We start from the raw sequence: 24,833 nt of genomic DNA, 5'->3' as shown, positions 1-24,833 counted from the left end.
AGAGGTGGAGGTTGCAATGAGCCAAGACTGTGCCACTGTACTCCAGCCTGGGTGACAGACTGAGATCCTGTCTCAAAAAAAAAAAAAAAAATATATATATATATATATATATATATCTGTGTGTACATATATATGTCTAGAAAAATTTATTTTAAAAAAATTACAAGGCAATGTCAATAATAGCCATATTCCAGAGGCTTAAAAGAAGCTTGGCAACAGATTTACTAACATATATTAGTAATATCGATCATTATAGCACCGAAGAATGAGATCTCAAAATAGCACATGTGAAAGGGCAGTAAGCTGCCTAATCACAACTAATTTCAGGAAGCTCGTAGTGCATCTAGGAAAGTATTATTATTTTTGCAATACTTTACTTTTGCAATGTTTTAAAGTCTATTTGTTTTTGTTTTTGTTTTTAACTAGGCAGTTGCCACCAGAATAATCTTAAACAGATGATTAGTTCGTAATGTATAACAACAGAGTAAAATGCTTCCTAGCACATAGTTCAACACCAGTGGCTAGTCTCACACAGAAAATTTTCCTAGGCAGGAAACTCAGTGTCTCCTGATTCTTCATTCCTAAACTGTATTCTGCTGATATTGCATGCCCTCTTGTAATTATCATGAGTCCTACACACACACAACAACGCAGACAAAATCTTCATTGCTGCGGCCCACACCAACATTAGCTTGCCTTCGCCTGCTTAATTGGCTCTGATCACTGGGCAGAAATAACTCATTGCTTTTTCCTTTTCACATGCTGACTCAAGTACTCCTAACATCATTAGTCATGTTTCATAGTATCTAGAATAAAAACACACTGACATCCAATTCCAGCAATTATTCCATTTTACACTTTGGAGAAAAGAAGTGATCGACAACTTCCAATCTGCCTAAAATCTCAAGCAGCTAACACTTTTGCAAAATAATTTGACTATGCCACATGCCTGTATCCCCAGCTTCTTGGAAGGCTGAGGCAGGAGGATAGCTTGAGCCCAGGAGTTCAAGGCCAGCCTGGGCAACACAGCAAGACCCCCCATCTCAAAAAAGAAAACAATGCAATATGACTAAAAGAAGATTTAAAGTTATACAAAACATATAATAATAGATAGTATCATAATTTTTAAACCAATGAGAAGCTGAAAGACAGATTCTTTTCAAGTTTGCTTATAGTCTCCGATTAAGAAATAGAAGTCCTCCTCAGATCTTCTCAATTAAAACCATTCCATTTTCTAATGGCAGAGGATCTATGGATAAGACAAGTACAGTGCCGGGCACTCGGAAATGCTTGGTCAGCACTGAATGTAAAACATGGAAATATGGGTTTCTCTAGTAGTAGAGGCAGGAAATCCCCATCAATAAGGAGTGAAAGCTAATTCCCCTTAGGGCAGTCATTCCTACTTTCCTGGTTGTGCCTGTTAAGTAGAGCCAGGTGTGGTGGCTCATGTCTGTAATCTCAGTACTTTTGGAGACCAACACAGAAAGATCGCTTGAGGCCATGAATTCAAGACCAGCCTGGGCAACAAAGAGAAGTCTCCACATCTTTACCAAAAATTTGTAAAAATTTGCTGGGTGTGGTGGTCCCAGCTGCTACTTTGAGAGGCTGGGGTGAAAGGACTGTTTGAGCCCAGGAGTTGCAGGCTGCAGTGAGCTATGATCATGCCATTGCACTCCAGCCTAGGTGATGGAGCAAGACCCTGTCTCTTAAAAAAAAAAGACTGAGTGCAGTGGCTCATGCCTGTAATCTCAGCACTTGGGGAGGCCAGGGCAGCTGGATCACAAGGTCAGGAGTTTGAGACCAGCCGGGCCAATATGGTGAAACCCCATCTCTACTAAAAATACAAAAAAATTAGCCAGGCTTGGTGACACCTGCCTGTAAACCCAGCGACTCTGGAGGCTGAGGCAGGAGAACTGCTTGAACCCAGGAAGCGGAGGTTGCAGTGAGCTGAGATCGCTCCCTTGCACTCCAGCCTGGACAACAGAGCGAGACTTCCGTCTCCAAAAAAAAAAAAAAAGAGTAGAGAAATCCATATCTAAAAGAGAAAACATAATAAAACTGTTGTCTGTGCTAAATACTTTCATTTCTATTACATAATAGTAACTGTTTTAACTAAGGCAGACATCACCAAAAGAAACATTAGCTTTTCAGTACTCTCCAGCCTTTACCCTCCTGTTGTGGAGAGAATAATGATGCCAATTCCAACATTTATCAACTTGAGGACATCAAAAAATGCTTCTCCATCAAATGGGTTTCAACACACCCAGAACACCTGCAGACACATTGCAGGTGTAATGCTACAATCGTAACATGGTTCAACAAGGTCTGGAGGACCCAAGCAGTGAGGACTTTGACTTCCACTTGCCTATCTGCTCAAGATCTTTTTCTCTTTTTTTCCTATGAACTGTTTCTCTCATAGTTCTGTTCCATCCTTTTCTTTCTTCCAACAGACATCCATAATGACAGAGCCCATTTGCCAACTCACAGCTAGAGGCAAAGAAATCATTACCCACTAGGAAAAGGGGCCCATAATCGCATCTGGTGATTATTCTCCATTTCATACGATGCTTTTCCCTGGGGCCTCAGTCTTCTACTGAAAATATTTTAATTGTAATTATAAAGTCATGACCATCCACATGTATAGCTGGTTTGCTTCAATTAGAAGTCACTGCAACTAAAAAACAAAGCACTTTCAGTTCCTCACCCTCATTGTGTTTAATATCTCCATTGGCTGAATCTCATGAATGGCTCACTGAATTGAAGAAATGCCCCCAAGTAGGAATTCTAAATTCTGCATCTTCAAAAGATGGTCTTCAAAATCACAGAAAGAAAAGCTGCTGAATTGCAGAATATATATTACTATTTAAAAGGTTATAAATCTTTTAACTTAAGGAAGGGTAGAATTCTTCACTTAGAAAACTCAGAACAACTTATGTTAATGTTTCATTTGTCTTGAACTAGAAACTGTGAGCATAGTGTTCAACAGATTCAGCTATCCACTTACTCATTGACTTTTAAATCTCTGCATATGCTCTCCAGGCTATTATCTGGGGAACTATCAAAGAAAGGTTGTGGCCCAAATGCTGGATTTGCCTATTCCTCAGTTCAAAACAAGTATTTTTCAAATGTAGACCTATAACTAGAAACACTTTTAACTTTCCTTGAACCAGAGCTTTTAAAAATGTATATAGTCTGTACATTAAATGCGTTGTTAGTGAAGTAAAAGGTGACATCATAGAGTGTAATCTAGTCTGTCGTGATTTTCTTTTCTTTTTTTTTTTTTTTTTTTTATTGAGACAGAGTCTCCCTTTGTCACCCAGGCTGGAGTGCAATGGTGTGATCTTGGCCTCCTGGGTTCAAACGATTCTCCTGCCTCAGGCTCCCAAGTAGCTGAGATTACAGGCACCCACCATCATGCCCAGCTAATTTTTATATTTTTGTAGAGATGGGGTTTCACCATGTTGTTGGCCAGGCTGGTCTTGAACTCCTGACCTGAGGTGATACGCTCACCTCGGCCTCCCAAAGTGCTCGGATTACGGGCATGAACCACCACAGCCGGCCTTGTGATGTCTTCTATTATCTAGTAGTATCGTGATTTTCACCTATTGCTTGTTACTTTCATGCAAATTCAAATTGACTTTCAAAAGTAAACTCAATAAAAATGACCAGTGTTTATATGACATTTACTATGTGCTGGACCTTGGTCTTCACTTATATTAACTCATTTAACCCTCCTGACAACCCTATGAAGTGGGTACAGTTATTTCCTCAATGTCCTGGGGGGCGTTTGTTTTCATTTGAAAATTCCTACTCCTAAACTATACTAACAAAGTACAAGTAGCAAGATATCAGATTATAAACAACAGTCCAGGCATGGTGGCTCAGGCCTGTAACCCCAGCACTTTGGGAGGCTGAGGTAGGTGGATCACTTGAGGCCAGGAGTTTCACCAACATGGTGAAACCCCATCTCTACCAAAAATACAAAAAGTTAGCCAGGTGTGGTGGCAGACACCTGTAATCCCATCTACCTGGGAGGCTGAGGCAGGAGGATCACTTGAATCTGTGAGGCGGAGGTTGCAGTGAGCCAAGATTGAGCCACTGCATTCCAGCCTGGGAGACAGAAAAAGATTCTATCCTCACCCCCAACACACACACATACACACAAAAAGATTATAAACAACAAAATTAATTCCATGTCCTTATATCCTACCAAGGTAACTGCTTTGACACTGCAAATAACCAGTGTGATTGGTAAAATAATTAAGTGTATTATTAAATGTATTAATTCTTGGGCTATTTGCCCACACCAAATTTCCAAGGTTAATCCTACCCTTCATTGTGCATGAGGCACACACACTCAGATATACCCAGACAGCAAGTTAGCTACGGTTGAGAGAAAGCAAGAACTGCAGGCAAGAACAAGCCCAAAAACAATCTGTAACCTGATTTTGAAAACTAAATATTAATTTCATCACCTTCTTTACCAAATCTTCTAACAAATGGCAAGTCAGACTGAAGTTTCTCTCCCTTCCTCTCCATTCTTTGGGGTGCTAATGAGCAGAAAATGAGAGTCTAAGGCTCAGAATAATCTACGGACTGGAATAATCAGTCTTAGAAAAACTCAAGAGCTGAAACTAAGGCCTTACTAATTTGCACCATGAAAGAGGCCATTTTTTATGTTAGTGCTGACTGATCCAAATCCAAAGTAAAAATACCACCAAATCATTATATTCCTCTAGAAAACATGTATTCAAAAGTTTGTCATGATCAAAGCAAACCCTGTGATTTATTTGGTATCTATCCAAAAAAAGCTACTACTATTTATCTCTTTTGTTTATCTATGTGAAAATAAATTCCAAATGACTAGAACAGGGCATGGTCCATAGTAAGTGCTCAATAAATGTTTACTAAATGAAATGCATGCATGAATCATTAGGACCCTCAGCATTCTCACTTATCTACTCTGTCTCCAGTCCTCGCTCCCTGAAAACCACATTGCACAGAGCCACCAGAGGGATTCTTCTAGAACACAAATATAATCATGCCACTCTACTACTGTTTGAATCCCATTCAGACTTCCCCACACGTCACCAGCAAACTGAAGTTCAAACTCTGTCACAGAGCACCTTTGTTACATCTCCAGCCCATTCTCTCACCACTCCTGGTCTTGAATATATGGCAATAATAGTGAAATTCCCCTCGCCTACATGGTGTTCTCTCCTCCCTTCTATGAACTGGATGTCTTAGAGAACTGTTCTCCTGATAAGTTGTACATATCTTTATAGCTGCACTTAGTCCACCACATTACTATCTGCTTTAATGTCCAACTTTCCTCTCTCACCGAATATGAAAAGATTATCTTATTAATCATTGTCCCTCCAGCATCTAGAAGAGTACTCAGCACATAGTAGGTACTCGATAAATGTTTACTGGATGCTTGGATAGATGAATGGGTGGGAGAAATTAAATAGTATTACATCTATTCAAAAGGAAATTCACAGTCAACCATGCTTTTGAGGATGATGATGTTAGGCTTGCCGAGAGGAAAAAAATAAACAAACGTAAGTGGCTTGAACAAAACACTCTATTATTAGCAAAGATTATAGAATTTATAGTCATCAAGTAAGACAGCACCTGCTGGAACTTTCGCTTATTTCTCAAGGCAGTGAGGCTTGGATATCCCTGAGAACAAGGCAATGAGGTAGAAGCTATACATTCTTGGATTCTCTGCCCCATAGGTCACATTCCGAAAGCAAATCTAAAAACAGCAATGTTTTTAAGGAAAACAAGCTGGTGTCCATACAGCGCCATGTGGGCATACACAGCTTCCATTGAGTGAATCAGCAGAGGGGACTGGCTCAGAGCAACCTCAACCATCACCCAACAGACACATGAGTCCAAGGCCACTCTTGTGGCAGAAGAAAAGCAAATGACACCTGTTGTACACGTGGCTGGTACTACAGAAACTACAATAAAATTAGAATTTTTGGTTTGTGTCTTAATTGAGGCAGCCAACTTTGACACAGGTGCTGGGTATTGGTGGCCACAGAGGGATCTGAGCTTCAACGCTGGCAAAACCAACAAAATGTGCTGTTGCTACGTGTGGGCTGTGTTGGCAGTGGTACCAGTAATGTCCCACCATGCTGTTCTCCTGTGTCTCAGGCTCTGTCCTCAAACAAAGCATTGGGGCAATTGGGCTTTCTTAAAAACAAGCATTCTGAAATTTCACGTCTTAAAAACCAGCCGGGCGTGGTGGCACATGCCTGTAATCCCAGCTACTCAGGAGGCTGAGGCAGGAAGAATCGCTTGAACCCAGGAGGCGGAGGTTGCAGTGAGCCAAGATCACACCATTGCACTCCAGCCTGGGCAACAGAGCGAGACTCCATCTCAAAAATTAAACAAATAAATAAATAAATAAATAAAATGTAGATGGAAAGTTTATTATCCTATTCTATTTTTGCGTGTATTTAAAAGTTCCCATAATTATTTGTTCTCAAGAAGTTTTGCATAATACAAAGTTTGAAAAACACAATAGCCACAATTTTGTTTTAAAAAATATGAAACATTTCACAAATTTGCATGTCATCCTTGCACAGGGGCCATATTCGTGTCTTTATTGTTCCAGTTTTAGTATATGTGCTACCAAAGCAAGAACCACAGTTTTTCTATTTCAAGATATTAACTTCAAGGTAATCAGGACACAAAAAGCAAGAAATCAAGGTTATCTTACTGAAGGGAAAATACCAAAATACTAATACCAGTAATTTAAACATAGATTTCATCCACCCTGGCATAAAGTATTTCAATTAATGTCACCAGAAGGAGACTACACTCTTCTCTATGGATTGTTATATGTTTACGGAAATTATTTGTATCTTTAAAATACATTATTTTTGTTTTTCACTTCAAAACAACTTTAGAATGGCATCATTCTTCCTTCTACATCTATGTACATTTGAAACCTTATAAAGACATTTCTTGGCACCCTCCAAAACCACAATCCGAGCCTACCTTATTCCCAACAGCAGACCCACTTTCTCATGCCGCTACCCAAGTTAGCAAACAATCTTCTATCTTTTCTGTGACACTGTTACATTTAAATGTCCTCTTGGCTCCTGAGGTACCCACTACCAGATTCATCAGAACCTGTCCGATCAAACCACCCCATTTTACTCAACCCAACCCACTCCTCAGGGCCAAAGAAGTCCACATTCTGCCCTTATTTGGACTTTAGAGTTTCTCTCGTTCATATACTTTCCTCCCTCACCCCCATCTAACTCCCCTGTGATTTTATGATATAATAAGAAATATAAGGCCAGGCATGGTGGCTCATGCCTGTAATCCCAGCACTTTGGGAGGCCCGGGCAGGTAGATCGCTTGTGAGAGATGAAGTCAGCTGGGCTTCCTGGGTCGAGTGGGGACTTGGAGAACTTTTCTGTCTAGGTAGAGAATTATAAACACATCAATCAGCGCTCTGTGTCTAGCTAAAGGATTGTAAATACACCAATCAGCACTCTGTAAAAATGCACCAATGAGTGCTCTGCGTCTTGCTAAAGGACTGTAAATGCACCAATCAGCACTCTGTAAAAACGCACCAATCAGCACTCTGCGTCTAGCTAAAGGATTGTAAACGCACCAATCAGCACTCTGTAAAACGGACCAATCAGCAGGACATAGGCGGGGACAAATAAGGGAATAAAAGCTGACCACCACCAGCCAACAGCGGCAACCCACTCAGGTCCCCTTCCACGCTGTGGAAGCTTTGTTCTTTCACTCTTCACAATAAATCTTGCTGCTGCTCACTGTTTGGGTCCGTGTCACCATTAAGAGCTGTAACATTCACCACGAAGGTCCGTGGCTTCATTCTTGAAGTCAGTGAGACCAAAAACTCACCGGAGGGAACCAACTCCAGACACACTTGGAGTCAGGAGTTTAAGACCAGTCTGGCCAACATGGTGAAACCCTGTCTCTACTAAAAATACAAAAATTAGCCAGACGTGGTGATGCACACCTGTAATCCCAGCTACTCGGGAGGCTGAGGCATGAGAATCACTTTAACCAGAAAGGTGGAGGTTGCAATGAGCTGAGATTGAGCCACTGTACTCCAGCCTGGGCAACAGAATGAGACTCTGTCTTTAAAAAAATAAAAATAAGGTCTTCATCCCCAGTTCCTAGCACAGAATTTCTAAAACCTTTGGAAGTTCCTGGGCAATAGGAATGAGAAGAGTGTCTCTTGTTCATAATAAACCCATTTTCAATCATACCTGAGTTTAGGCAAATGTGATGACTCCTGGTGGGTCTCTAGAGAGTTTCAGGATGAGGGCTGGTGGTTGCCAGGGGAACCAACCATGAAATTTGAGGAATGAACTTTCAGCCCCTGCCCCATTTCTGGGGAGGGAAGAAGGGATGGAGATTGAACTAATCACCAGTGACCAGTGATGCAGTCAACCATGACTATGTAATGGAAGCTCCACAAAACCCCTAAGTTACAGAGTTCAGAGAGCTTCTGGATTGGTGAACACATGAAGGTGCTAAGAGGGTAGGCATCTAGAGAGGGCATGCCCTTCCTCTATACCTTGTCCTGTGCATGTCTTCCATTTGGCTGCTCCTGGGTTGTAACTTCTGTAACAAACCAGTAATAGGAAGTAAAGTGACTTCGTGAGTTCTGTGAGACTTTTTACAGAGAATTACTGAACCCAAAGAGTGGGGCTCACAGAAACTCAAGATATATCATCTCTTGGTCGAAGTATAGGAGACCTGGACTTACAACTGGTATCTAAAGTGGAGAAGAGTCTTGTGGGTCTAAGCCCATAACCTGTGGGGTCTCTGCTAACTCTGGGTAGTGTCAGAATCGAAGAATTGGTTGTTGGTGTGGAAAAAATCCAGCCATTTGTGTCAGAAGTGTTGTGAGTAGAAACAGATCACAGACCCACCCAATGCGCAAGGGCCAGAATGGCTTAGGTCTAAAGGAAAACATTCTAGAGGAGCCGTTAGACTTAGGTGACACAATTTTTTATAACTGCCTATTTCAATACTATTAAGATATAACCTTCTGCAATTTGGTGGTGCTTGTTTATAATCTGATAGGCAGAACTTAAAGAAACTCAAAAACAGAATTAAGGCGACTCAGTGAAATTTTTAAAGGGCAGGAAAACACAACCTCTGGAATCAAGACTAGGAATTTTGGCAACTAAGTTATCAAAATATTCTCACCATTTATAAATTCTAGCAGACTTTCTCTAACAATATGAAAATAAAGAGAAACAAAAATATAGCAGTCCAAACACACTTACAGCAGAAAGAGAAAAAAAGATGAGTGTACCATCAAAAAGTCCCTTTTCCAATGCAGGTTTCTTGCTACTTTAGACCAAATATTTCGTGTGATCCAAGGCGCATGAGTCCACATCTGGCAGGAAAGAGTACATAGTCTAGACTGTGGCTCCTTAAAGGAAAAATGTGTGTCTAAGTTATTTGTAAATTTCCAATGACCTACACAGTGCCTGGTGCAAAGAAAACAACAAATGGTTGATTAATAAAGAGAGGCTTGTTGTGAACCACAGGCCTTAGATTTTAAAAAGGAAGAACTAGCGATAAAGGTATTTGGAATTTATTTACAAATTCATATCAAACATGAAATCTAATTCAAACAGCAGGAGGTATAAGTATTTTTTTTTAGTTTTTCATAGAGTTCATTATCTGGAAATTTTGTAATTCATGTAATTTTAATTTTCCATTTACCTTCCCAATCCAACAAAATCTCTTTCTCTTTCCTTGAGGGCAAGGGTCAGCAAACTGCTCCAGAGAGCCAAATCTGACCCACTATTTATTGTTATAAATAAAGTTTTAATGCAAAATAACCACATCCATCAGTTTGTATACTAGCAAACTGCTCCAGAGAGCCAAATCTGACCCACTATTTATTGTTATAAATAAAGTTTTAATGCAAAATAACCACATCCATCAGTTTGTATACTTTCTATGGCTGCTTTCACACTACCATGGCAGAACCAAGTATCTACAACAGAGAATCTGCCCGCAAGCCTAAAATGTTTGCTATCTGGCCCTTTAGAGTAAACGTTTGGTGACTTCTTTTTTAGAGTATCATATAATACCAAATACCCCATAAAATACTGTGTTTTTAAAATAACTTGGGAGATTTACTAAGCTAAAGTTATTTACAAGATAATTGGATATGCTATTCACTTTTGGTCCATATGGCTTTATTTACATCCTCACAATTAAAATATACCAAAGACACAGCTTTAAAAGAAGAAAAGCCTAATGATACAGAAAATCCTTTCTTGCCACCTAATTTATGCCATGATCTACTATGCCTTTGAGAGTCCTTAAAGGGCAGAATAAATTCCATAGAGGTAAGAAAAGGAAAGAAAAAAGTGCATAAAGAAGTTCGAAAGAAATGTAAAGCTATACAAAGTAGAAGCAGGGTACAGGGTCACACATACAATATCTTGATCACTCCACATATTGAGTAAATGTGATATTTAACAAGATGAGTTCCGAGTAATGTTAAAGAAAAAGAAACAGCAGAAAAAGCAAGGGAGCCTTTTGGTTTACTTAACCAGGCTAAAAGGCTATTCACAGAAAAGTGCCCTTTTGGAAATATGGCAATCCCAGCCCTTGAGGAGACTCAAGGAAGACAACGTGAAGAGATCAAAGGCATTTCACCCTGACCTGTACCCATTTCAGCAGAAGGTTCATTCCATCCACCTTTCAGTGATCAGAAAGAAGCAAAGCCCTGGAGCCACCTCAAGATACACAGCCTGACTACCTCTGCTTAATGTAGAAAGTTCTCTGGCCAGCTGAGAGATCTCATAGTCCTCTGAAAGAATCTTGTTTATTCCTACCAAACCCAAACCCAAACCCAAACCCCTCCTTCTTCCATCTACCCAAATTTTACACATCCTTCATGGTCACACTCAAAATTCCAAGCAGTGCAACTGTGCTACTCCAGAGGGACCCATTCTCAAAGCTGATGTAAATGGTGTTCCCTGGCATTGTACAACACAGTGGCCCCAATCCCAACTCCTCAAGAAAGCCTCTCCCAACACATCACAGCAGGCTGACATTCCCTTTCTTTCCTCAATATGTATCTTACGGCCCTACTGGACTGTAAGCTCCTAGAAGACAGGACAATATATAGCTCTTTAATACAAAGCTAATAATGGCAGGAACACCAAACAGCACCTACTGAGTCAAACTTTGTGCTAAATGCTTTGTATGCATTATCTTATTTAAGTCTCAAAATAATCTTATGCGTATGTGTTATTTTAGTTTTACAGATGAGGAAACTGAGACTTAAAGTTTTAAATTTGCTGTAGTCCATACAACCAGAAAATGGCTGAGCTAGGAGTCTGACCAAGGTCTGTCTGGTTCCAAGAATAATGTTCCTAAATTGTACACTAACTCTCACCCCAAAGGTACCCAATAAAACCTGCTTTTTTTTTTTTTTTTTTTTTAACCCCTAAGATAGTAGATTGGAGGCACTGTGAGAATGCCTCTACCACTTGGAACGACAAAATAGTATGGAAAGATGCACACTGTGATTTTTTTTTTCAGGAAGAAACATAGGAACTTACTATGAGGTAGATGGAAAACTCTAAGTCCCCAGAGTGTGAGAGGAGGATAAACTGCCTCTAGGATATACACTCCTACTGGGGAATCTGGCTATCCAGGCCACAAGGGAAGCCCTCAACCCTACCCAGCACTAAAGCTGATTCAGTGAGCCGTGGGGAGTATATGAGAAGAAGTAGCACTGGACAAGCTTTCAGTGCACTCCCAGTCTCCAGCAAGGACAGAGGGAAGCCACTGCTGATCCTACCTCATAGGGGACCTTGTGGAAGTCAGCCAGCTAACTCAGCCAGCAATCACCGTTGAGAGAAGCTCAACTGAGATTCACGATATGAGTGGGAACAAGTTCCCTTGGGCAGAACTGAGGGGCAAATGGGAAGTGTGCTGCAGCCATAAGACAGCACAAGGGTTGGCCGCCCCTGCTATTTGGGGAGACCAAGAGAAATGTGGCCTGAAGGCCATGCAAAGGCTAATGGCCTGGGGCAGTTTTGAGTTCTGAGTGCCAACTATCTGGAACCCAGCTAGCTGCTGCTAGTGGTACCCTGTGGCTGTGAGACCTGCCTTGCCAAGTGCATGAAAGCTGAGTAGGGCTTGCTGCTACCTGCTACTCCCCACTCTCCATGCAGACTCTTCAGTGCAGCAGAAGCAGCTGTGCTTTTCCTTTGAATATACCCCAGCAGCCAGAGAACTGCCCTCTGATCCTCACTGGGACCGCTGCTTTTGCCCGCATATGGAGAGCTAGAGCACAGACTTGCCTGACCCAGCCCCAACTTGGCTTTGCCCCTCAATCCTACCCTGTTAGCTTGTTCTTTGTAGAACAGAAACTTTTGGGAGCTCTATGGCCCCACCAATTGCCTGAGACACCAGAGTACCTCCCCTGGGTACATAAGGCAAGCACAAATCCTACCACTACCACAGCTGGTGCTCTTTTGCAAGCACCACCTTCTGATTGGAGGTCAACTGACACAGGCCATTATAGCATCTTCAGGCAGAAGAACACAGCATGCAGGAAGGAGAAAACTCATGTGTGACCTCAGCAATCACCATTGCCTGCAACACCCTGGCTAACCAAGAGATCCTGAGTCTGTCCATGTGACCAGTTCATCTACTACTACAACCAGTATTTGAAAAAAACCAACACACTAAGGCTTTTCATAACCAAGGAATCTCACAGCACTCCCCTGCCATCCCCATCAGAACTGGTGCTGGTACCCACTGCTGGGATACTTGAGGATCCACATCACTGGATCCCTTGAAGACATCCCCCAGCACCACCCTGGAGTGTAGCAGCCCCACTAGGCAACTAGACCTAGATAAAAGTTTCATTCACAGTAGTCTGGACTTCAGGGACTTCTACTCCTAAGGGAAGAAGAAATGCATGACATCAAGGGAGCACTCCATGAAACAAAAGAATCAAGATGGCAGGCCTTGAGTCCCAGAACTTTCCATTTCTGGGAAGTTTCTTTTAGCAGAGACACAGTTGCAGTGCTTGGCTCAGCAGAAAATGTCTGTGGCTCTACCCCAACAGCCAGTTAGCTCTGGTGCTCACGAAGGGTCTTAAAGAAGGTGATTTCTTCTCCCTTTCATCCACCATCGACATAGCTGAGGCTTCCCCCATGGGAGCTCAGCATGGATGTACCTGTAGACATTCTTTCTGGGATACTTCAGGGTGGCTGCATCCACATAGAAAGAATGTCCCCTAGGTTCAAGCTTGCACAAGGGGTACAATCCTTTCTATGATGAACATCAACATTCCTACAGACGAAAAGAGGTGCCTGATCTGAATAGCTGGAACGCTGAGTCAGGAGTGTAATTGGAAGGTGGATCACTTTCCTGCTAGTCTAGTAGGGAAGCTGAGGTGGGTTCTTCCCTTTCCCTTGAAAAAACCTCAGTGCATTTCAATGAGAGCTGCCCCAGCTGCTTCTATCAAGGCTGAGACCTCTGCATACCACTGAGTATTGCATTTACCAACCTGCTTTAGCCACAGCTGATTTTTACCCATGGACATCTCTCCTACTGGCCTGAAGCCTAAGCTGTTCAACTCAGTAAATAAAATACTGCTGAAAAAAATAAATTAATTAAAACGTGTACACCACTGGGGAATGAGATCAGCTTTAAGAGACCTCTGCAATTCCAACCCCACAGGAGACAATGAACCTGCTCACAACCAAGCCCTATGCTACTACAACCTGCATCTGAGAAAGCTATCATGCAAAGACTCTCTGTAACCAAGGAACTCATACAAAGTCTTCACCCTTGAAACCACCAAGAGCTGAATTAGGCTATAATAAACTATAAACATTAAAGTCACATCCTCAAGGGGGAAAAATTTTTTTTAAGTCAAATCAAAAATAAATTCAAGAATAATTAGAATAGCCTACTCAAATTAGAAGGAACTAGAAAAATAATTCTGGCAGCCAGGTGCGGTGGCTCATGCCTGTAATCCCAGCACTTTGGGAGGTTGAGGCAGACAGATCACCTGAGGTAGGAAGTTCAAGATCAGTCTGGCCAACATGGTGAAATCCCGTCTCTATTAAAAATACAAAAATTAGCTGGGCATGGTGGTGGGCACCGTAAGCCCAGCTACTCGCAAGGCTGAGGCAGGAGAATCCCTTGAACCCAGGAAGCAGAGGTTGCAGTGAGCCAAGATCGTGCCATTGCACTCCAGCCTGGGCAACAAGAACAAAACTCCATCTCAAAAAATAATAATAATAATTCTGGCAATATGACAAAACAGGGTTCTATAGCAACCCCAAAAGATCACACTAGATCTTCTGCAATGGATCCAAACCAAGATGAAATCTTTGAAATACCAGATAAAGAATTCAAAAGGTGGATTATTAAAGCTATTCAAGGAAATACAAGAAAGAGCATAAAGAAATTGAAAAAACAATTCACGGTATGAACAAAAAATTTTCTACAGAGCTAGATATTCTGAAGAAAAATCAATCGGAACTTCTGGAAATTAAAGATACACTTACAAAATTGCAAAATATACTGGAAAGTTTTAACGCTAGACTAGAACAAGTAGAAAAAAGAATTTCAGAGCTTGAAGATAAGCCTTTCAAATTAACCCAGACAAAAATAAAGAAAAAAGAATTAAAAGAAATGAACAAAGTCTCCAAGAAATGAGATTACGTAAAACAGTCAAGCCTTAAAATCAATGGTGTTACTGAGGGAGAAGAGAAAGCAAAAAGTTTGGGAAACTTATTGGAGAAAATAGGTGAGAAAAATTTCCCTGGCCTTGCGGGAGATTTAGGTAACCAAATGCAAGAAGCATAAATAATTCCTGGGAGATTCACTGCAAAAAGGACATCATCAAGGCATACAGTCATCAGGCTATCTAAAGTAAACATGAAGGAAAGAATTCTAAGAGTAGTGAGACAAAAGTATCAGGCAACCTACAGGGGAAAACATACCAGACTAACAGCAGACTTCTCCGCAGAAACCATACAAGCCAGAAGGGACTGGAGTCCTATCTTTAGCCTCCTCAAACAGAATAACTGTCAGTCACGAATTTTTTATCCAGCAAGACTAAGTTTTACAAATGGAGTCTTTTTCAGAGAAGCAAATGCTGAGGGAATGTGTCACTACCAGACCAGCCCTACAAGAAATGCTAAAAGGAGTTATTAATCTTGAATCAAAAGGTTGATATGCACCAAAATAGAACCTCTAGAAAGCATAAAACGTATAGGATATATCAAACCATAATACAATGAAGAAAACCAAGTATCTATGTAACAACACGATAACTGAACAATATCTTGCATCTTGAGACTAAATACTCCATTAAAGGATATACTTTGGTAGAATGGATAAAAAGTCACAAATCAAGTATCTGCTGTCTTCAAGAGAATCAACTAACATGAAAAGACTCTTATAGACTCCAGGTAAAGAGGTAGAAAAAGATATTCCATGTAAATGAGAATCACAAGTGAACAGGAAAAGCAATTCTTCCATCAGATAAAACAGACTTTAAAACAACGACAGTAAAAAAAGACAAAATATGCCATTACATAATAATAAAAGGATCAATCGAACAAGATGGTATTACAATTCTAGATATATATGCACCTAAGTCTGGAACTCCAGATTCATAAAACAATTACTACTGGACCTAAGAAAAGAAATAGACAGCAACATAATAATAGTGGCTTCCATACTCCACTGACAGCACTACATAGATCATCAAGGAAGAAAGTCAACTAAGAAATACCAAGCTTAAACTATACTCTAGAACAAAGGGACCTAATATATTCACAGAATATCCCACCCAAGAACTGCAAAATATACGTTCTTCTCATCAGAACATGGACCATTCTCCAAGACACACCATATGACAGGCCACAAAACAAGTCTCAATACATTTTAAAAAATCAAAATCATACCAAGTACCTTCTCAGACCACAATGGAAAAACCAGAAATCATCTCCAAAAGGAATTCCCAAAACTATACAAATACACAGAAATTAAACAACCTACTCCTGAATGACTTTTAGGTGAACAATGACATCAAGATGGATATTAAGAAATATTTCAAAATGAATAACAGTGACACACATCATCAAAACCTCTGGAATACAGCAAGAGCAATGCTGTGAGTTAAGTTTATAGCACTAAATGCCTACATCAAAAAGTATGAAAGATCACAAACTGACAACCTAACCTCATACCTCAAGGAGCTAGAGAAACATGAAGAAACCAAACCCAAAGCTAGCAGAATGAACGAAATAACAAAGAGTTTCTCATTAGAGCAGAACTAAATGAAACTGAAACAAACAAACAAAAAATAAAAAAGATCAAGGAAACAAAAACTTGGTTTTTTGAAAAGATAAAAAAAATCAATAGATGATTAGCTAGATTAACCAGGAAAAGATTCAAGTAAGTTCAATTAGAAATGAAAATGGAGGCTGGGCGTGGTGGCTCAGGCCTGTAATCCCAGAATTTCGGGAGGCTGAGGCAGACAGATCACGAGGTCAGAAGATTGAGACCATTCTGGCCAACATGGTGAAACCCAGTCTCTACTACAAATACAAAAACATTAGCCAGGTGTGGTGGCACATGCCTATAATCCCAGCTACTAGGGAGGCTAAGGCAGGAGAATCGTTTGAACCAGGGAGGCAGAGGTTGCATTGAACCAAGATCGCACCACTACACTTCAGCCTGGCGATAAAGCGAGACTCTGTCAAAAAAATAAAATAAATAAATGAAAATGGAGACATTATAACCAACAGAAATGTAAAAGATCGTTCAAGACTACTACGAACACCTCCATGCAAACAAACTAGAAAATCTAGAGGAAATGGACAAATTCCTGGAAACATACAATCCTCCTAACTTGAATCAGGAAGAAATAGAAATCCTGAACAGACCAACAAAAAGTAGCAAGACTGAATCAGTAATTTTAAAATTGCCAAAAAAAAAAAAAAAAAAAAGAAAAAGAAAAAGAAAGCACAGGGCCACATAGATTCACAGCTGAATTGTACCAGACATTCAAAGAATTGGTACCAATCTGCTGAAACTATTCCAAAAGATTGAGAAAGAGGGTATCCTCTATAACTCATTCTATGACACCAATATCACCCTGATACCAAAACCAGGAAAGGACATAACAGAAAAAAAAAAAAGACAAAGAAAACTACAGAACAATATCCTTGAATCAACATAGATGTAAAATCCTCAACAAAATACTAGCAAACTGAATCCAACAGCACATCAAAAAGATAATTCACCATGATCAAGTGGGTTTCATCCAGGATATAGGGATGGTTTAACAAATGCAAGTCAATAAATGTGAAACATCATAAACAGAATTTTAAAAAAACAAAAACCTGTCAATCATCTCAATAGATGCAGAAAAAGCATTTGGTAAAATCCAGCATCCCTTTATGATAAAAATTCTCAACAAACTAGGGATAGAAGGAATATACCTCAAAATAATAAAAGCCATATATGACAAATCCACAACCAACATCATACTGAAGGGGAAAAGTTGAAATCATTGCCCTTCAGAACTGGAACAAGACAAGGAAGCCCACTTTCACCACTTCTATTCAACATAGCACCAGAAGCCCTAGTCAGAGCAATCAGGCAAGAGAAAAAAATAAAGGGCATCCAAATTGGAAAAGAGTAAGTTACACTATCTCTGTTTGCCAGTAGTATGACTGTATACCTAGAAAACCCTAAAGACTCCTCCAAAAGACTCCTAGATTTGATAAATGAACTCACTGAAGTCTCAGGTTACAAAATCAATGTACACAAATCAGTAGCACTGCCATACACCAACAACAATCAAACTGAGAATCAAATCAAGAACTCAATCCCTTTTATAATAGCAGCAAAAATAAAATAAAATAAGTTACCTAGAAATATACTTAACCAAGGAGGTGAAAAATCTCTTCAAGGAGAACGACAAAACACTGCTGAAGGAAATCAAAGATAATACAAACAAATGGAAAAAATATCGCATGCTCATGAATTGGAGGAATCAATTTCACAAAAATGGCCATACTGCCCAAAGCAATCTAGAGATTCAATGCAACTTCTATCAAAATACCAACATCATTTTTCACAGAATTAGAAAAAAAAATTCATATGAAACCAAAAAGAACCCAAATAGCCAAAGCAATCCTAAGCAAAAAGAACAAACATGAAGGCATCATATTACCTAACTTCAAATTATACTACAAGGTTATAGTTACCAAAACAGCATGGCATTGGTATAAAAGTAAATACAGAGGCCAATGTAACAGAATAGAGAACACAATAATAAAACCAAATACTTACAACCACAATTGATCTTCAACAAAGTATACAAAAACATAAATTGGAGAAAGGACTCCCTATTCAATAAATGGTGCTGAAAAAACGGGATAGCCACACGTATAAGAATGAAACTGGATCCCTATCTCTCACCATATACAAAAATCAACTCAAGATGGATCAAAGACTTACATCTAAGAGCTGAAACCATAAAAATTAGAGTAGACAACCTAGGAAGAACTTTTGGACATTGGTCTAGGTAAAGAATTTATGACTAAGACCCCAAAAGCAAATGCAACAAAAACAAAAATAAATAAATAGAAATTAATTAAACGAAAAAGCTTCTGCACAGCAAATCATCATCAGAGTAAACAGACGACCCGCAGAGTAGGAGAAAATATTTGCAAACTATGCATCTGACAAAGAACTAATATCCACAATCTACAAGTAACTCAAATAAATTAGCAAGAAAAAAAAACAATCCCATCAAAAAGTGGGCAAATGGCATGAATAGACATTTCTCAAAAGAAGATATACAAATAGCCAACAAATATACAAAACAATGTTCAACATCACTGATCATCAGGGAAATGCAAATTAAAACCACAACAAGATACCACCCAGCCAGAATAGCCATTACTAAAAAGTTAAAATACAATAGATGTTGGCAAGGATGTGGTAAAAAGGGAACACTTACTTATACACTGCTGGTGGGAGTGTAAATTAGTACAACCTGTATGGAAAACAGCATGAAGATTCCTTAAAGAACTGAAAGTAAATATACCATTCCACCCAGCAATCCCACTACTGGGCATCTACTAAAAGGAAAAGAGGTCATTCTATCAAGACATGTGCACACATCATAGCACCATTTGTACTTGCAAAGACACAGAACCAACCTGAGTGCCCATCAACTGATGGTGGATAAAGAAAACGTGGTCTATATACACTATAGAATACTACTCAGACATAAAACAGAATGAAATATCTTTCACAGCAATTTGGATGGAGCTGGAGGCCATTATTCTACATGAAGTAACTCAGGAATGGAAAACCAAATACCATACGTTCTCACTTATAAGTGGGAGCTAAACTATGGGTACACAAAAGCATATAGAGTCATTTAACAAACTTTGGTGACTCAGAAGAGGGGAGGGGAGGAGATATGAGGGAGAAAAAAACTACATATTGGGTCCACTATACACAGATGATGGGTGCACTAAAATCTCAGACTTCACCACTATACAATTTGTCCATGTAACCAAAAACCATTTGTACCTCAAAAGCTATTGAAATTTTACACACACAGATATATATATATATGTATATATATGTATGTGTGTATATATATATATATATATCTCTCAACTGAAAAAACAATCTAGTGAACAAAACTCCTGGTTCAACCTACAGTTAGTCCTTTCGACTTTCCACTTCTAAGAGAGAACAGCTCTCAGGGTGGAAGAGTTACGAGGCAGACAAACCCCATAGTGCTATTCTATCATCCCACACAAATGCAGGGGCTATATGACTCCATCGGGGCAGTACAAAAGACAAAATATTCCCATCCTTTGCTCCTAAGAGCAAGCACATCATGGCAGGCAGTTTACGATTATTTTCCACATGTCTTCTTTACTAGCCAGGCCATTCATGTCTTTATATTTGACAACTGGCTACACACCCTCAAAAATAAACACAGTGATGGAAAGGTTGCTCTGTTCCCTGCTAATACATGTGTAATAAAGCTACTCTTGCAGAAGCTTGGTGCTGTGGTCAAAAGGAACACCTTCCCCCTCCTACCCCCATAAAGATGAAGGTCTTGAATAAAACAGAAGCCACCCAGAGTCCAGTTCTGAAATGAAAATATCATACTCATAAAAGCATTAAGAAGGTTCCCTATTGAGCTGGTTTCAAATGTTTAATTACTGTAATTATATGCATACATACTTTATCACTGTTTTCTAATGAGGTTGGCAAGGAGATAGAAACTTGGCATTTTATTCCTAGTTTAATGCGCTTGTTTTTATGCTTACTGTAACAGCTTGCTAGAAGAGCACTGAAGATAGAGTCGGATACGCTTTAAAGGACAAGGGAAAACAGCTCCCAGTGGATGGTACACACAGGGCAAAAGGCCAAGACTAGAAGCACCGTCATAAGGAAAAGGAATCAACCAAGGTAAGCAACATCATTCACAAACAGGAAAATCTGGACTGCGACCTACCTACCTTCTCTCCTCACTTCAAGTAAGACTTTGAGCTTTAGAAAACAAGGAGAGTGGCTGGGAGGGGGAGTCACAGCTGCTTAATCTGAAAGCACCTTTCAGTTTCTTTGCAAAAGTTTCCAAGTCAAGGGGAAAATTCAATACCCAAACATACAAAGCAAGCTCCAGAGGCAAATGTGGGGACTTCTGAGAGCAGCAGTACTCCAGGGTTGGTTCCTAGCCTACAAGAGTTCTGGTGAAAGAGGCTACTGTGAACCAAAGGCCCAGCCTTCCTGCAGAGGAAAAAAGTCAGCAGTTTACTTGGGAATTTGCCACCTCAATACACAGCAAGTGAGGAAGCGGTGAGAGGTGGCAGATGGAAAGGGGTAAGGGGGGCGAGGGGCACAAGCTAGACCCAGACAGCTGTGGTGTTATAAAAATGTAGCAGCCAAGCAATGTGGAAACGGGGAGTCTTAAGCATCTGATTAACTGAGAAGCAGCTGTGGTAATTTCTGGACTAGCTTAAAAAAAAAAAAATCAAAATACAGCATTGCATTCAACTGTTAAGCTGACTGCAAGAGCGATCAATGGGTTGAGAATAAAACTAAAGCTCGAGACACTGAGCCTTGCTCTAATGGTGTCGATGGCACAGGGCCATGCTAAGGGGTAAAACCAGGTTATGATGAGTTCCCCGTCTGGGACTTCCAAGAAGCATTCCCTAGAACAGGATCCAAGACAGATCCACCCAATATTTAAATCCAGCCTTTAACAAAGGCCCTGTATAGACACCAGACTAACTAATTTGAGCCTGAAAGGAGACTCCTAAAAGTTTGGATAAACTTAGTTACTTACACTCCTCTATTATAGTAGAAATAGACATGTGACCTAATCATGTAAGGGGTTTTAAATTCAGCCAAAATAACTGGCAAATTTTCCTTGCTAAAATGGTAAAAATGAACTCTCCTAACAGAGTTGCTCCATTGAAATGCTTTACAGTAAATCAATAAATACATCATTCTGTGTAACATATTGATCAAGACAACACATTTTGACCAATTAAACATTTTAGTCAAAAAACACGAGTCTGGAACAAGGAAGAATATACATACATGAAGCCATTTATCACATTAAAATACATAAAGCAAGAGTGTAGACATGTAAAAGCTCATTAATTCCACATCTAGATATTTCAACCGTTTCTGAAAGGTAGACAGAGGACTCCAGAGTAAAGACTACAGGACTTAACCATTCTAGTAGAGATTTTAGGGAGATTCACAGAACTGCCAATCAGGTGGGTCTTGCGTTATTGGTTATATCATAATAATCTGGGGTTCTATGAGATTCTGGAGTAATGTCTGTTTTGTCTCTCTAAATTGAAAGCATGTCTTTGATTTCACTTGGAAACATTGATCTGTATGCAGCTGGTGCTTATTAGGAGGTGTTAGCTGTCTGTTCAATGTGCTGTAAGAGTGATGTACTGGGCTAATTTAACCCAAATAGCTTTATAATTCTGTCACAACCTCTCTGCAGCCGCCTACTTTTCCTAGGGCAGGGAAATGGAAATCATTTTAAGAAATGGAAAAAGTGTGATTTAAGTAATTCAGCTTAGTTTACTTCCCTTGGGAAAAGGACAGCTAACAATTACTCTCGGAAACTAAACAAGTCGTGTCTGATGTCTATTAGTTATTTAAATTTAGCCACACCTTTAACTAATAAAGAGAAAGTGTCCTAGTCAACTCCAGTAAGGATCAGGGTTCTCTGCTTCTGGCATATCAACTGACTTGAACTCTGAATTTCTCCCAGAGTTGTGCTCAGAATTTTACTGACAGTTCAGCTGACATGGAAAGGTCTGAATGTGGCCGGGTGCGGTGGCTCACACCCGTAATCCCAACACTTTGGGAGGTCAAGGCAGGCGGATCACTTGAGGTCAGGAGTTTGTGACCAGCCTGGCCAACATGGTGAAACCTCATCTCTACTAAAAATACAAAAATCAGGCAGGCGTGGTGGTGTGTGCCTGTAATCCCAGCTACTCGGGAGACTGAGGCAGGAGAATCACTTGAACCTGGGAGGCAGAAGTTGCAGTGAGCCAAGATCGCACCACTGCACTCCAGCCTAGGTGACAGACCAAGGCTCCGTCAGGGTTTGGGGGAAGAGTCTGAAGGCAGCACGGGAGAGATGGTCTGTAAATAATGAAGCCAAGTGTGGGCTGTTTGGAAGTCAAGTGTTCACACACAGGAACCTGTCCCAACATATGAATTACTTCCTTACTGTATTAACATTCTCCCTCCTTAACTTTTCCCTCTCCAAGTCTTACCCTCCTTACCTTCCTCTTCAAGCCTTAACAGGACTGAGTACCAGTAAGGGCACACACAGCCACACCACACACAGCTGAGTGTTCTGGGGGCACTGGTGGTGTTGGTTTGCTAGCTCTCTGCTAGGAGGTCCTTCCAGACACAGCAGCAACCCCCACTTCCTGCTCCTCAATGGCAGCCTCCCTCCAAACCACTCCCAAACCCCAAATCAGCCCCAAGGAGACCAGGTCTTCACCCCACTCAACAGCTTACATCCCACTCGACCAAAGTTGTCAATGACAACATTGCTTTGTTTGTTTTTTAACCAGCATATATAGGGATACCCTCAGTATTCTTAGCACTAACAAAAACAGCTCCAAAGAGAGAAACTGAAACCAAAAGTTTACATCAAGGATCCCCCTTCCACCAAAAAAGCAAATGTTATGCAGCACTAGACCACACCCCCACATCAAAACTGCAGCACAAGCTTTTCTGAACATTTGAGAGAAACCAATTTTCACAGTAGCAGCCAACATGTGAAAATACTTTTATTGCAAAATTGAAGAGTACAGTTCAGCAAATGCATACTGGAATGCTACTATGAGTAATTACACAGGTGGTTATGCAAACACTGAACTGATGCGTCAATTTGGCAGAAGTATAAACATTTCTAGAATAGTATGCAAGGTTCAGTTACCTAGATCTGCTAGCTAACTTCCTTTACCTCTGAAAGAGCTCCCCCAAAGTCAATCATTTTCCAAAGGAAAAGTCATAGTGAGAAATACATTTAAGTAGGCAAGAAAAGAACACACTTATATTAAACCAACACAACCATTTTTAAGTGAGCATCTTACCAGGGGCAGACATGATTATTCTCTTGTGTCCTGTAAGAGGGTGCTGTTGGTTAACTTAATTCAAACAAATCTTTAATCTTGAAAACTTTCATTTATTTGTATAATGCATTATGAGATCTAGTATTTACTAGGCACTATTCTAAAAGGCTGGATATACAGCAGGGAGCAAAATAGGCAAAGATCCCTGCCTTCAGGAGGTTTACATTCTAGGAAAGAGAAAACAATGCATAGACACATAACAAAGCCATGGGGCATGTTCAAAGCTGATCAAAGTGTGACGGAGAAAAATAAAGCAAAATGGTGTGAGGGTGAGGTATTACAATTTTAAATGTCAGGTACAGACACAGAAAAAAGGTAACATTGTACAGAGATCTGAAGAAGGTGAGGAAGTGCCCCAAACTGCATGGAAATCTTAGGAAAGTTTTCCAGGCAGAGGGAACAGCTAGTTCAAAGACACTGAAAGGCCAGGTATGGTGGCTCATGCCTGTAATCCCAGCACTTTGAGAAGCCAAGATGGAAGGACTGCTTGAGGCTAGGAGTTTAAGATCAGCCTGGGCAACACAGTGAGACCACATCTCTACAATTTTTTTTTTTTTTTTTTTTTTTTTTGGTAAATTAGCCAGGCATGGTAGTACAGATTTGTAATCCCAGCTATTTGGGAGGCTGAACTGGGAGGATTGCTTGAACCCAGGAGTTTGAGGTTTCAGTGAGCTGTGATAATGCCACTGTTGCTGGAGCAACAGAGCAAGACACTGTCTCTAAATACATAATACATACATACATAAATGGACACTGAAAGAAGAGAATGTCTAGGCAGTTCAATGATCAACAAAAATCTACACATTTTGCTGTTTCCTAATCTTAAATACTACATCCCACATACATTTCAAAAGTACAAATTTCAAAAGGCTTATGGCCAGGCATGGTGACTCACACCTGTACACCTGTAATCCTAGTACCCTGGGAGGCCAAGGCAGGCGGATCGCTTGAACTCAAGAGATCGACGCCATCCTAGGCAACAAGGCAAAACCCCATCTCTACTAAAAAAGAAAATGAGGCAGGTGCAGTGGCACATGCCTATAGTCCCAGCTACTCAGGAGGTTGAGGCAGGAGAATCACTTGAGCCTGGGAAGTGAA

The 24,833-nt window shown here is 40.3% G+C and overlaps 2 protein-coding genes and 1 pseudogene across 16 annotated transcripts in view; 1 reads left to right on the top strand and 2 right to left on the bottom strand.

The window, feature by feature from the left end:
* LOC126952976 (cytidine monophosphate-N-acetylneuraminic acid hydroxylase) overlaps positions 1-24,833 on the top strand; it is a 352,378-nt gene that overhangs the window by 60,239 nt on the left and 267,306 nt on the right. For all 5 annotated transcript variants that reach the window (XM_050788206.1, XM_050788209.1, XM_050788207.1 and 2 more), the window contains one exon: positions 20,393-20,526. The gene's annotated coding sequence lies outside the window, so the exon portion shown is untranslated. The remainder of the gene's footprint in view (positions 1-20,392; positions 20,527-24,833) is intronic.
* The window catches only part of CARMIL1 (capping protein regulator and myosin 1 linker 1), a 343,419-nt gene that overhangs the window by 230,268 nt on the left and 88,318 nt on the right, over positions 1-24,833 (bottom strand). The gene's annotated exons all lie outside the window — the stretch shown is intronic.
* On the bottom strand, positions 6,552-6,651 carry LOC126953997 (uncharacterized; annotated as a pseudogene).

The sequence above is a fragment of the Macaca thibetana genome, chromosome 4 (genome assembly GCF_024542745.1).
Source record: "Macaca thibetana thibetana isolate TM-01 chromosome 4, ASM2454274v1, whole genome shotgun sequence".
Taxonomy (NCBI): domain Eukaryota; kingdom Metazoa; phylum Chordata; class Mammalia; order Primates; family Cercopithecidae; genus Macaca; species Macaca thibetana.
The sequence above is the reverse complement of the archived record's forward strand: the minus strand, read 5'-3'. Positions and strand labels throughout refer to the sequence as shown.